This window comes from Camponotus vicinus, unplaced genomic scaffold (assembly GCF_025532165.1).
Source record: "Camponotus vicinus isolate PSW18456_S1 unplaced genomic scaffold, iyCamVici1.0 SCAF_1, whole genome shotgun sequence".
Lineage (NCBI taxonomy): Eukaryota > Metazoa > Arthropoda > Insecta > Hymenoptera > Formicidae > Camponotus > Camponotus vicinus.
The window spans coordinates 13,937,155-13,950,076 of record NW_028141945.1 but is presented as its reverse complement, the minus strand read 5'-3'; the positions used below and the strand labels follow the sequence as shown (position 1 = coordinate 13,950,076).

At 34.5% G+C, this 12,922-nt stretch overlaps 1 long non-coding RNA gene across 1 annotated transcript; it reads right to left on the bottom strand.

Moving 5' to 3' along the window:
- Window positions 1–3,295: 3,295 nt before the first annotated feature.
- Window positions 3,296–3,972, bottom strand: LOC145976495 (uncharacterized). Its single transcript, XR_014440251.1, has 3 exons — window positions 3,867–3,972; window positions 3,545–3,722; window positions 3,296–3,476 (listed from the first exon to the last, which is right to left on the bottom strand). It is a non-coding gene; the product is annotated as an uncharacterized LOC145976495 (long non-coding RNA).
- Between the last annotated feature and the right edge of the window lie 8,950 nt (window positions 3,973–12,922).

Here is a 12,922-nt window from a genome sequence, read left to right as displayed (position 1 = left end):
GACGGTGACTTTCACGTGACCTTCAAATGACTCTCCGAGGTCAAATCATTGCCACCATCTGATGGCTCCCTTCAAGCCATATAACTTTTGTTTGAAACATTTTTTTATTTAACACACCGTTTCGGAGATATTTGAGCGTATTATTTAAAATGGGACACCCTGTATGTCAACGAGATATAAAAATTCAATATTATCGATCATATGCTCGCGACGATGACCCGAAGGACATATTTTCCAGGCATGAAGAATCCGGTGAGGATTCTCCCGACGGGGTGTGCCCCGTAAACGGTTCCCTAATGCTCTATCTCTTCCTCTCCTTTTCTCGGTCTCCTCCCGCTAATCCCATAAATGGCGCGGTAGTGACGGCGAGACCCGACGGTATCAGCGTCAGGCATCTCGGGCACCGTGTGCCTTACCGGCGATGTGTACCTACTACACACGTGTGGGAAGAATGTGGAATATCGCGAGTGGAATGAAGCAACACAGAACGCAGACCATGCACGAGCGTACGTACGCGAATACACGGAGGCGCATGGATGCGCTCTGGCGGGCGTGTAAACGCATAATCACCAGGAACAAAACGCCGCGAATTACCGCCTCTATCCTCGTAAATGGGGATCTCCCCGTGCCGGCTCTCGCCGCATTAACCCCTTGCACTCTCGGCCAGATTGATCACGTGAACACATACATACACACACTCGCGTTCTTTTCACTCCTATACGTATGCGCTTTGTAAATTGATGATACTGAAATCGGGATAATCGTCGGTTCGGTAGCTCGATAATAGAAGGAAATGTTGCACGAATTTTTTTCTCGATCCTTCAACTCTCAGAATGATTCTAAGATGAAGTGATAGTATTTTTCCGTATTAATTTATTTCATATGTTAATCTTCGAGCGATGAGATGATAATATCGATATTTCGATGGGCGTGTTGAAATATGCTAAAATACGCAAGAATAGCAAGATGATTATACTGTTTCGCGTTTCTATCTCGAATAGACAATAACACATGCCCACGATCTCCTAGGTGGGTAATGATTACGATATTGTCAATGGGAAGAACAATACGCGATTTGGTGGATAATTACTGCTCGTAATTATTCGCGCATTTATATACGTCCGCGTGAAATATCGGATAAGCAATTAATATCGAATCGTGGAAGGAATATCGTATTATGATATTTTCAACGTTTTCGAATTTTATCTTCTTTTCATATTATATAACTTTCCTAAAACAGACTTTTACAAGAGAGAAATAAAAACTTTTAAACAATTTTTATATCGGTAATTATTATGAAAACAATTACACCTTGATTTTCACATATATAAATCATCAACAGTCTTAAAACTTTATAGCCAGAACGCGCGTGTATAATATAATCGATAGAGTTCTAAATCACGTCTCGATCTTCCATGACGATTAGGGTAAATGATAGTGGCTTCAACATGATAATAGTCTTCTTTTGGGATTTCATAATCAAATATATATGTTATTCGTTCTCATTAATTTAATAAATTATTATATAACAGAGCTCATGCACAAAAAATAAATAATACAGAAATCGTTTCAAGTAATAATACATATTTGAATAGCTCATTAGCATAAAACGATTATCGCAATCGTTTATTTATAAAAAGGTATAATTACTTTTTTTTTACATATAAACACGATTGTTTCATAATTATTCTCGTTAACAAAAAAGAAAAGATTATTTCGCGCGTTAGCGTCAATCGTTAACGTCAATTAATACACACGAATTATTACGTACACGACGTGCGTAATTTAAAAATCAAACATGTCGTTTACTATTTAAATATCGAAAGAAAGAAAGGGAGGGAGAAAGAGAGAGAGAGAGAGAGACGAAAAATGAGCTCGCCATCAACTCAATTATGATCACGAGAGGCAGGAAAGACGAAAGAATGAAAAAAAAAAGATAATTACCGAACGCGATCGGTAGATTAGGTGTGCATGAAATAGTTGACTATATGTCGAAAGCAACCAGCTGGTTTCAATTGCGTCATGCTGAAGATTTTCAAGGACTCCTCCGGGCTGACCATCGGTAGTCGGATCTGAATGATATGTGTCATAGTTTGCAATTACTCGACAATTGTTTCGATGACAGCAACAGTTTCATTATTTAATTGGACATCGAAATTTCTATATTAAATCATGATATGTGTAGGACAATTTATATAAAAAAATATATCTTTTTCATAATTGTTATAGATTTACTGACAATTTATTTTTATTTCACCATGTCAGTATAAAAAATTAATTATATTAAGATATAAAAAATGATTTAACCCTTTTGTGCCTCGGCTTTCCTAAAAGAGATGCGTTTTATATGAAGACGGTTTTATAAATTTTTGGGGATGCTGGATTGAATTTGCTATCAAAATTTAAATTCAAAATGGCGGCCATAACAAGCTGAAATATCGATATATTCAAAATATGAGCTTGGATTTTATTTTTATACATATTATGTTTTTTTTCTATACAAACACACGCTCGATTCGCAATGTTATTATACACTTTTTTTGCGAGACTCTGTTGCCCATCATACGTATGATTTTTCGACATACATAATATACGGTTATTCCTCACTATCTAAATGTTTGATTTTTCGCAAAGTTTAGACAATTATATTTTATTGAAAACATCACATTTCAAAATGCGTCTCTAAAACAAGTCTAATTAAAAATCGATTATTTTTCAAAAGTTCTGATTTTTTTCATAAGTGGCACATATACAGGGTGTCAGGGCAATCTCTTCCCAAAAAGAAGCTCTTGTAGCTTACCTCGAGAGCTTTTCAAAACACTATAATACAGTATTTTTTCATCGAGTACACATAATTGTTTTGAAAAAAAAAGAATATGTAATTTGCAATTAACAATTACATATTTTTTTTCGAAACAATTATGTGTTTTCTTTACATCGATTGATTCCTCTCATTATTTTGTACATAAAAGTATTAAGGTAGGATAATCGAAAAATGAATATTTTATTAGATATTTTATGATTTATGTAAAAATTAAGAAATTATTCCTCATAACTCGAAAAGTACTCGATGAAAAAATACTTTATTATAGTGTTTTGAAAAGCTCTCGAGGTAAGCTACAAGAGTTTTTTTGAAAAGTGATTGCCCTGACACCCTATATATGCCAGAGATATGAAATGGTTAAAGAGAGAGACAATAATTTTACTTTAATAACATATAATGTAATCTTATATAAGATAAGAAAAAATTCCCTTTTAAAAGACTTGCTCCATTATACTTACGTGCAGGCTGAACAATGCGTTTTATATGTAAATTGACAGAGAATGTCATCTCCTCTCTATCTCTCTTACTATGTCTGTGTATGATAATATACCTTTCTTATGCATCAAAGAGAAAAGTAGCAGTTGGCGATTTATTGAAAGTGCAATGTTTAAAGTCGAGGTTTTACACCAAGTCCAAAAGCATCTTTGCACACCTGGCGATAAACGTCTGTCAGCGAAACGCAGTAAGCATTCTTTAGTGATTCACCGGTTGAGATCTTACACTTGTTCGTAAGAACCAAGAAACCGTATTAGCATCATTGGATGTTGACGCGTATCTCGCGAGATTATTAAGCAGTTGTCGTGACCTCGTGTCGGGAACCTCAACCGATTTCTCATCACGGTCGACAGCAAGAAGCTTGTCGTAAAACTTGTAGCGAATTATTTTCAAGAGACAGAGTCTGTCGCAAATAATGATAATTAAAATAACTGTAATCTCTATTATATCAATTATTCAAGCGTAATCGATTATTTGATGAAGAAATATGGTGGCGTTTCACATGCCAAATGTGCTCATATTATTAAGGTGCGAAAATTTTATTTACCTTTAGTACATTTTTCACTTTTACTTTTCGATAGGGTTGTACGAGATACCAAGATTAGTTTTGATATATTTTGTCAGAAAATTCGAAACAGAATAAAGATTTTTAATTAATTACCAAGACAATAACAAGACTAATTGTAAGATTGTCAAGATTATTGATTTGATGTTGTCAAGAGTGTCAATTTAAAAAAAAGCTGAAATATGTATATTATTTTATAAATTAGATGAAAAAGAAATTTCCTTACATTATGTACGAATTTTTAAAAAATTTTATTTGATAAATAAAAACATAAATTTTTATATTAACACATTTATAGAAACAATTAACATTAAAACAAAATATAAAATATTATATAATTATTTAAAATTAAAAGTTAAAAGTTTTGTTTAGCTAAATAACGTGTACAATTTTACACTTTTATTTTGTTTATTGTATTAATTATTTCTAAATTTGTTAATATAAAAGTTTTTAAAAGAAGCTTTTTTAATAAATAAATTAAATATTTCATTGAAAGTTTCGTTAAATAAATTTATACATATATATTGTATCGAGGAAAAAAATAAACAAATGACATAAATAATTATCAGGTTATATTATAAAAAAATATGTTAAATATATATATACATTATTTTAAACAATTGTTCAATATTAGATAAAAATTATTAATAAAATCGCGACAAGGCAATACTCTTTTGCTATAAAGATTCATTGAGAACCATCAAGACAGAGAAGATTTATATAAATTTTCGAAAACTTTTTTTCAATATCAATACAATATTTTTACAAAGATTATCTTGTTTCAAGTCTTGTGTAACCCTACTTTTCGATTTCGCGAACTATTTTGTACACAACATCCTACTCATATTACTCACGTCCAATATATATGTATATATTAACGCTCGCGTAATAGGTCAAATTGATAAACGCGTGTGACAGCATGTCGACGTTCGATAAATTTGCCTTCGCAAAGAACGTGTCTTCTTTTTTGATAATAGTAAAGTCAAAACACGTAACGGCAGGCATTTCGCGGATCATTACGGCCCGAGATCCTTATCGAATCGGACATACCTTATGATTTATCATCCGGCCGCCAAAAGTGCACAAAGAAATATGATTACGCGTTGCGTAACGCGACGAGGTGTGTAACGAAGCCGCCCGATGGATGCTTGCGCATCGCTCTGACAGTTACGTAGGCATGCATTTTCGCTACGCGCGGCTGCGTAAGCGTTTGCTACGCATTCACCGCTCCACCCATTGAAAAACGCGACGGTTCGCGATGACCAACCCAGACAGAACAGGAAAAACGCGCTGCCTTTCTTCCGTGTCTCTAGCCTATATAATAATAAATATTCACTTGCTCTCGAATACATGCGAATGAATCCTGCGCTGCCAGTCTCGCCGGTTTAGAGACACATGATTTCGCGCGCTCTTATTGGAAACTTGATTTGGTGAAACAAAAAATATAGATCAGAGTATATATATATATATATATAGGGAGAGAGAGAGAGAGAGTAGTAGTAGTTACGGAAGCATAGTGTTGTGTCACACGCGAATAATGAAAAGAAAGAGAAAATAAAAAATAGAACGTTAAAAAGTAAGATATGAAATAAAATAATAAAATTAAGGATAAACTTTCGAAAACGATCCACGCTCGATTGTCACGAATTTTTATAGAAACACTGTAAATGATGTCAAATGAATGTCCTTAAGCGGATTTTTATCGATACAAACATTTAATGCTAAAAATATTTGGTAATTATTTACTTATACGGATCACCTCCCGATTTCAATAATTCTCACATGTTATCAAGATCATCACTCTGAGTAATATTGTGAAGGTTTTAGTCGGCGGTCATTGATTATTAAAAAGTTATAAACAAAAAATGTCTAATGAATAATATGTAATTTTATGACACCGTGTACAAATTATGTTGTCGTTTGACATTGTTTACCTTTCTTATATTGAAATCAGATAGTGGAACAATGATAGGCTTCTATGTTTTTGATATTTCTTATGACTTTGAAAATATTTAAGAGAAGGTGAGTTAGTATAAGACAGATTGTTGTACAGTTAACATGAAGTTCTACGAGTTTCTCGCTTTAACAACAAAATATGATGAGTTATTAAACTATTTGTGCGCGAAAAATGTTACATTTGTAACTTTCTATGCAAAGTGAAGTATATCCCGCATCACAAACATGGGTTGGGTTAGGTTATATCTTCTGAAAGTGGGGCCCCCCGCAGGGGGGCGGAACACACTGTCCACGCATGTACTTTCCAAGATGAAGCAAAGTTCACTTAATCTTGACCTCCATTAAGAGTAAATTTTGCTTCATCTTAGGAAGTACATACGTAGGTACAGTATGTTCCGCCCCCCTGCGGGGGGCTCCACTTTCAGGAGATATAACCTAACCCAACCCGTATTTGTGATGCGGGATACACTTCACTTTGCATAGAAAGTTACAAATGTAACATTTTTCGCGCACAAATAGTTTAATAACTCATCATAAATATATAAGTATAAGTAAATAATTACTAAATCTTTTTAGCATTAAATGTTTGTATCGGTAAAAATCCACTTAAGGACATTCATTTGACATCATTTACAGTGCTCTTACAAAAATCCATAGTAATCGGGCGTGGGTCGTTTTCGGAAGTTCAGCCAAAATTAATGAGATATAAAATTTTAAAAAATAAAATATAAAAAATATGGATACGTTGAAGAATACAAAAAAAAGTATGATATAAGTGTACACATTTTTCTATGAATAATATCGGGATCGTTCTCAGTTTTAGACCTCTGCAAGTATTGTTGCAAGCATTAATAAGCTTCGCTCTTTCTTCATCCCCAACACCCTTTCGTAATTATCGTCGAAGCATTGGTAGAATTTAGATCTCGAAAATTGTGCAAGTGGAAGGATCACAATCGACAATCCCGGCTCAACCGAGCTAGATCTTTATACTCGAGACTTATCTCGGATGCATCATTAAAGCAAGTCGTTGCGCTCACGGGATTTCGCGAAAATTACAACGAACGAGGATCGATCCGAAGATCGACAATAAAGACGAGTTTGCGACCGTCGTGGTAATCTATGTCGATGCAAGTCAAAGTATTACAATATCTCTATTAGCACATCGAGTTGCTGCGATGAAGTAAAGCCACAAAAAAACCACATTGTATGTACAAGAATCAGCTACATTACCAGTCTCATTTTTATAGTTCTCATTGCATGATAGCATATATACAATACTTACTTATCTTCAATAAGAATTGCACAAGAAATAAAATCAAGATAGAACTTGAGAAATAATAAATGTCAATGCTTTTTCAACAATTTTTGTCTTTAATCATAATTATTTAGAATCCTGCATTGAACTTTTATCGCACATAATGTCTCTTTTTTTCATTTTTATTATACTGTGTATATCTCAAAATTATTATATATATCAAATATTCTTTTAATGGATTTGTAGTTTAATTTTTTTAGCAAAGGTGTGGGGTATTAACGAAAAATGAAGAATTTTTTATAAATTTTCAATTATATATCTTAGTGTAAAATCAAGTCTCTAATTAAAACTCTATTCAAATACATTTCATTTAAAATTAACTCCATTTAATTGATAAGTTTTTCTTTCTCAATTATTTATAACTCAAAGATTATTGATATTTCAATTAATATTTTTACTAAAAAAACTCGTTTTCTCAAATTGGCAATAAAACTCATTAAAAAAATATTCGGTAATTTTGGAATACCTTGTATACAAATTCATGACGGAATGTCCAAGAGGAAATTTTTCTCCTACTTCGATCAATTTTCAATTAAATATCTATTTTGATGTTTTAAGTCAAATCACTCTCTTTTAAATCTATTTAATCTATAATTTTATCGAAAATTTCTCTTTTAAATTTCTAAGTGGAAAAACTATTATTATGCATATTATATTTACTTTATGTTTACATACTATATTTATTATATATATTTTGACATACAAGGCAAAGAAGCTCAATGATTCTACGTAAATCAAATAATCGCGCGAAATCTTTTCGAATCTACAAATGTAAGATAATATTGAGGTTACAAAAATAAGAGAACGCAAAGTTTCGAGATATACTCGAGATTATTCGTGTCAGTTGTAACAAGAGGCGCTGAATTAAAGCGATCTCTACCCAAGCGGATCTCAACGATCCACGAGAGAGAAGCGTTTAGGATGATTTGACTTTCACTATGAGGCTTCCGGTGCGCGCGCGCACGCACGCCATTGTCAACAACGTTCTTAGCAGGGCGACGCGATTCCGCGTGCGTTCTTTCTTTGTCGACAATCACACCATCAGCGACATCGTGTCGTGCCGTCCTCGACGATATAGGCCTACTCTGTTCGCGTAGGCGTCTAATGACGGGTTCCGCGACAGAAATGCTCGCGTGTATACACGCGTGTCAACCCCGTCCTTAGCCCCGTCATATGAGAATAGAATGCGCGAAGCGCAAAGAGGAAAAAGGGAGGGAAAAAGGAGGGAGAGAGAATCTGTCGCGACCGTCGGTCACGAATTCCTGACCCGCCTCCGTAAATCTCAAATATCACGATCGACAACCCTGAAGTGACACTAAGACTTATAGCAAACTGTCATCTGGCTCTCTCGGAGACCTCTCGTTGGGCAACTTCGGGACGCAATTTTGATCGCAAAGAAAAAAAAGAGAGACAGAAAATCTTAGGCCCGTATTTATAGTCGTTTCTCGAATCTCGTCTCAAGAACGTATCAGATGAGATACTCAGATTGGAGTTTTGTGTCTTGAGATACGAACGGTTCAATAGTTACATTTTGATTAAAGATCACTTGAGACTGTATTTAATTGAAAAATGGAATAATTACTCACATGAAATTCGTCTTGAGTTTTAAAATATTGATTAAAGCAGCGATACGCGCTTGTTTGAGTAACCTTTTTTTAAATAAGTGTCATAAGTGAATACAAAAGTGACAGAATGTCATCGATACAAAAAAAGAAAAATTTTACATCTTTTGAAAAAAAGTTTTCACTTGAATGCATGGTCAAGTACAAACATGTTATTGAAAATAAAAAAACGGATGGCAGTTCCATTAAAGCCAAGCAAGAAGCATGGCTCAAGATTGCATCTGCTTTCAATGCTAGCACTTATATTAATGAAAAGGTAATTATTATATAGTCTAATTATATCTGTATCTTATTATATCTGTATCTCTTAATAAATTCCTCTTCAGACCACCATTCGAAGGGATTTCGTGCATCTTTAATATAACGTTTTGGTAAACGTTCGCGTAATTCCTCATGTATATCATATTGATCATAATTTTCATAAATATCATATTGTTCATAATTTTCAATCCAATTCATTTTAATTAACCTGTACATTGTTAAAAATTTTGTAATAAAAATATTTTCACTATTAAGTGCTTCTTTACTATGAAGTAAAAATATTATTTATATTACTTATATTAATCATATATTAATTATTTATATTATATTATTTATTTTATTTATATATTTATTTATTTATTATATTACTTTTTTATTATTAGGTACACTTATATATTATTAAACTGCAATATAAACGTACTTCTATGAATCAATTGATGATTAATCTGTGTAAATTATTTTATAAATTCTGTCAACTTTTCCTCAAGTCACTTTCGAACCACACTTGAGTGATACGCAATTTTTCCCGACTCAAATCTTAGCTACGAAATCTAAAGACTATTAATATGTACACGTATGATCTTTTCTCAAGTATCGATTATTGAAATGCAATGAACATAGCTGCATCTCAAGACAAACTTCCTCTGAGTATCTCTATTGAATCGAGATTATAAATGAATATCATATCGATTCTTAAGATTCATTTATTAAACCGTATCACATCTCAAGATTAGTTTTAGCTGAGTTTCTCAGCAGAATCACGACTATAAATACGGGCCTTAGCAATGTACGCGATATAAGATTCTGGTAAATAATTATTTATTTATTTTTTATATATATAAAAAATTATGTGTAAAATTTAAAAACGCAACGTAATTTTACGCAGAAACATAGTAAAGAATTTCTTTGTTAGCAATTCCGTTGTGTGGAGCGTCATCGGACATCATAATACCCCTTGAATGCGTCGCTTGATGGTTCTTTTAATGATATGATAGTGGCCGCGTGCCGCCGAAGCCGAAGGTTCAAATTTCCAAATCGAAACACAACACGACGCATTTATTGGAAACGAGCCGCAGTAAGAAAGAGGGATCAGACATCGCACACCTTTTTGTCCGACATGACAAGAGATTACAAAAAAGGTCATCAAACTGTGAAAGGGAGAGCCTTTTCTCGCGTTTCTCCGCTCTTCGTCTGCCTTTTTATTATCATTATTATTATTTTTTATTCCTCTTTTAATCCCGGACCGTATTAATAACTGTCCTGACCAAGTAACTGTGTCAGGATCGTCATGATCAAGTTGCGTAACAAGACGGGGAAATCCGCGAAGATCCGATGATGATCTAAAGTCTCGCAGGGCGTATCTTGTCTGCTCAAATTACTCGCCATGCTTAGGTTTCGCCAATTTGAAGCTAAAAAGCCAATTAAAGATTGACCCAGAAACTCGCGAATTGGGTAAATTTTCTGCCAAATACCGAGTAAAGATGAGTAATCCATCAGAAAACCGCGTGATCGGTATTTTTCACTCAAGAATGGAGAAGATCAGCCTCGTAAAATTGAAATCTTTATTGAAATAATATATTAAAATTATTTTATTATTGTATATATATATATATATATTCTCTCTTCTCTATTATATTGTATGTTCCATCCATTTCTAGATGTTGTAAATTTAATTATAACGAGTGACAAAATAATTATACATTATTTATTTATATATATATTTTCAATATCCATTATATTAAACAATAATATTAAACAATAAGAAATCATCATAATAAATCATCATAATATTATTAAACAATAATAAATCACGTGCATATATTGATTCAAGTATTCAAAAATCAATCAACTCTGTTATATGTACAAATTGTAATAATTTCAAATTTTTTAAGTCTAAGATAAGAAAATAAAGTAAATAAATCAGTAAAAAATGAATTAAGCAATCACAAAAGTATTTTTCTCTAACGATACATGTTAAAGACATAGACTTACGAGATCGATCAGAGAGAGAAAGAAACGAGTTGAAAGACTTTTAAGCCGCCAATAGAGCAACGAAACACTGACAACAAGCTGGTCCGGTCCTAGGACAACCGGATCGTCATCGCGGAGAGAAACCGGAGCAAAGTATCTTATGGTGGGGATGGGACAATACAGTTGCAGCGGTGAATTAGCGCGGCCGGGAGGCGAAATAGAAGGGATATCACGATGTGATGAACGAGTTAGAAACGATGAGAAACAGTTTCGATCTTTGACGAAGATGAGTACATTGACCCACTCTTGATACAATTGCGTCAATATCGAAATCGAAACGGATTAAGTAGGAAGTCGATAAAGATAACCAAATGAGTCACGTAACGAAATCAAAGGTACATATGTAAATCGAAAATCATAACATTGATATACAAAGGCAGAATCTCAAATATTTTAAGTCTTTTTAGAGGTTCTTTTATGATGTTGATTTTATTTCAATAAAACTTTAACAGCAATCCGCCGTTTGTTAATTATAATTATATTAAATAATTTGTAAATTAAAGTTTGAATTCGATCTTTCAATGAAATTATTCTTAAAACCTCTCTCTCTTTTAATTTATACGGTCTATTTGCAATGAAGTTCAAAATAAAAGTCTAAAAATGTATGTGTTTTACTTTTTCAAATGTTTTCTGCATTATATGACATTTTTAAAGTTCTAAACAGTTCTATTATATCTTAAATTTTGTTACAAAAGTCATATTATCTAAAACAAATTTTAATACTCAATGAAATATAAAATCTATTGTAGAGGAAAAGAGAGAGAGAGAGAAAGAACTATTATTTGTTATTTAATCTTGCTTTTGTATTTCCTTTTTTTTCGTTGGAGCCCTGAACGTATCAAACATGCAAACGAAGAAGAAGAAGAAGAAAGAGGTGAAGAAAAAAACGGAGAAAGAGACGAATGTATTCGTGGACGATGGAGTGTCGATACAGTTGCAAAGGTGAATTAGTTGCTTGAGAGGTTACGCCGCGAGTAACGATAGAGAAGAGATAGTGACTGTTCGATATTTCTCATCTCTCGTCCCTTTTCCCCCTTCTCTTTTCATTCCTCTCTCTCTCTCTGTCTCTCTCTTTCTCGTTTCCGCGAGAGCGTGTGGCTCGACTGGGAGAATTCCGGTGTGTCGGTGACCACCGAGTGGGAGTGGTGCACCAACACCATCCACCTCCTCACCGGGGTTCCTGCACGGACCGATGCACAGAGAGTGGGAAAAGGACAGTCACAAGAAGAGCACCGGAGGAATCTAGCGGAGAGGAAGAAACGTTGGCTAGAGGGAGAAACGTCCTTCGACAACAGGGAGTAGGAAAAGGAGCACGAAGAGAAGCGCATAGAAGCAAGAAGGAGGGATACTGAAGGAGGGAGGAGGGCAGGTCGCGTGCCCGGCGTGGTGTTACTCTGTGTGGCTAAAAGAGAGGAGAGCACTTACCTTACTTTACCGACGTCTCTCACGGTTAACACGCAGGGTAGCTCTCCTTCACTCCGCGTTCACACTTACACGAACAAACGCACGACAGTTATCACGCATACAAACAAGTGTCAGCGTACGCTCATACCAACCCGCGTCGCGGCCACACCGTATGATCCGATACATTTACGTACACGGATACTCGATCTTCTCGGTGTATTTCCCGTGTGTGTAGCTCACCTACCTACCTACCTACCTACCTACCTACCTACCTACTTACTAACCTACCCGCCAGCCTACGGATTCAGTCTCCCCGCCCAATCGACGGTACCCGCGACAGTATATACGTATCCACGTGTCTGTGTGTACCTGTGTGTGTGCAGGCGGCATCGCCCCGCTTTACACACGGCTTACTCACCACCGTACGAGGACCACTCCACTCTCGTCGC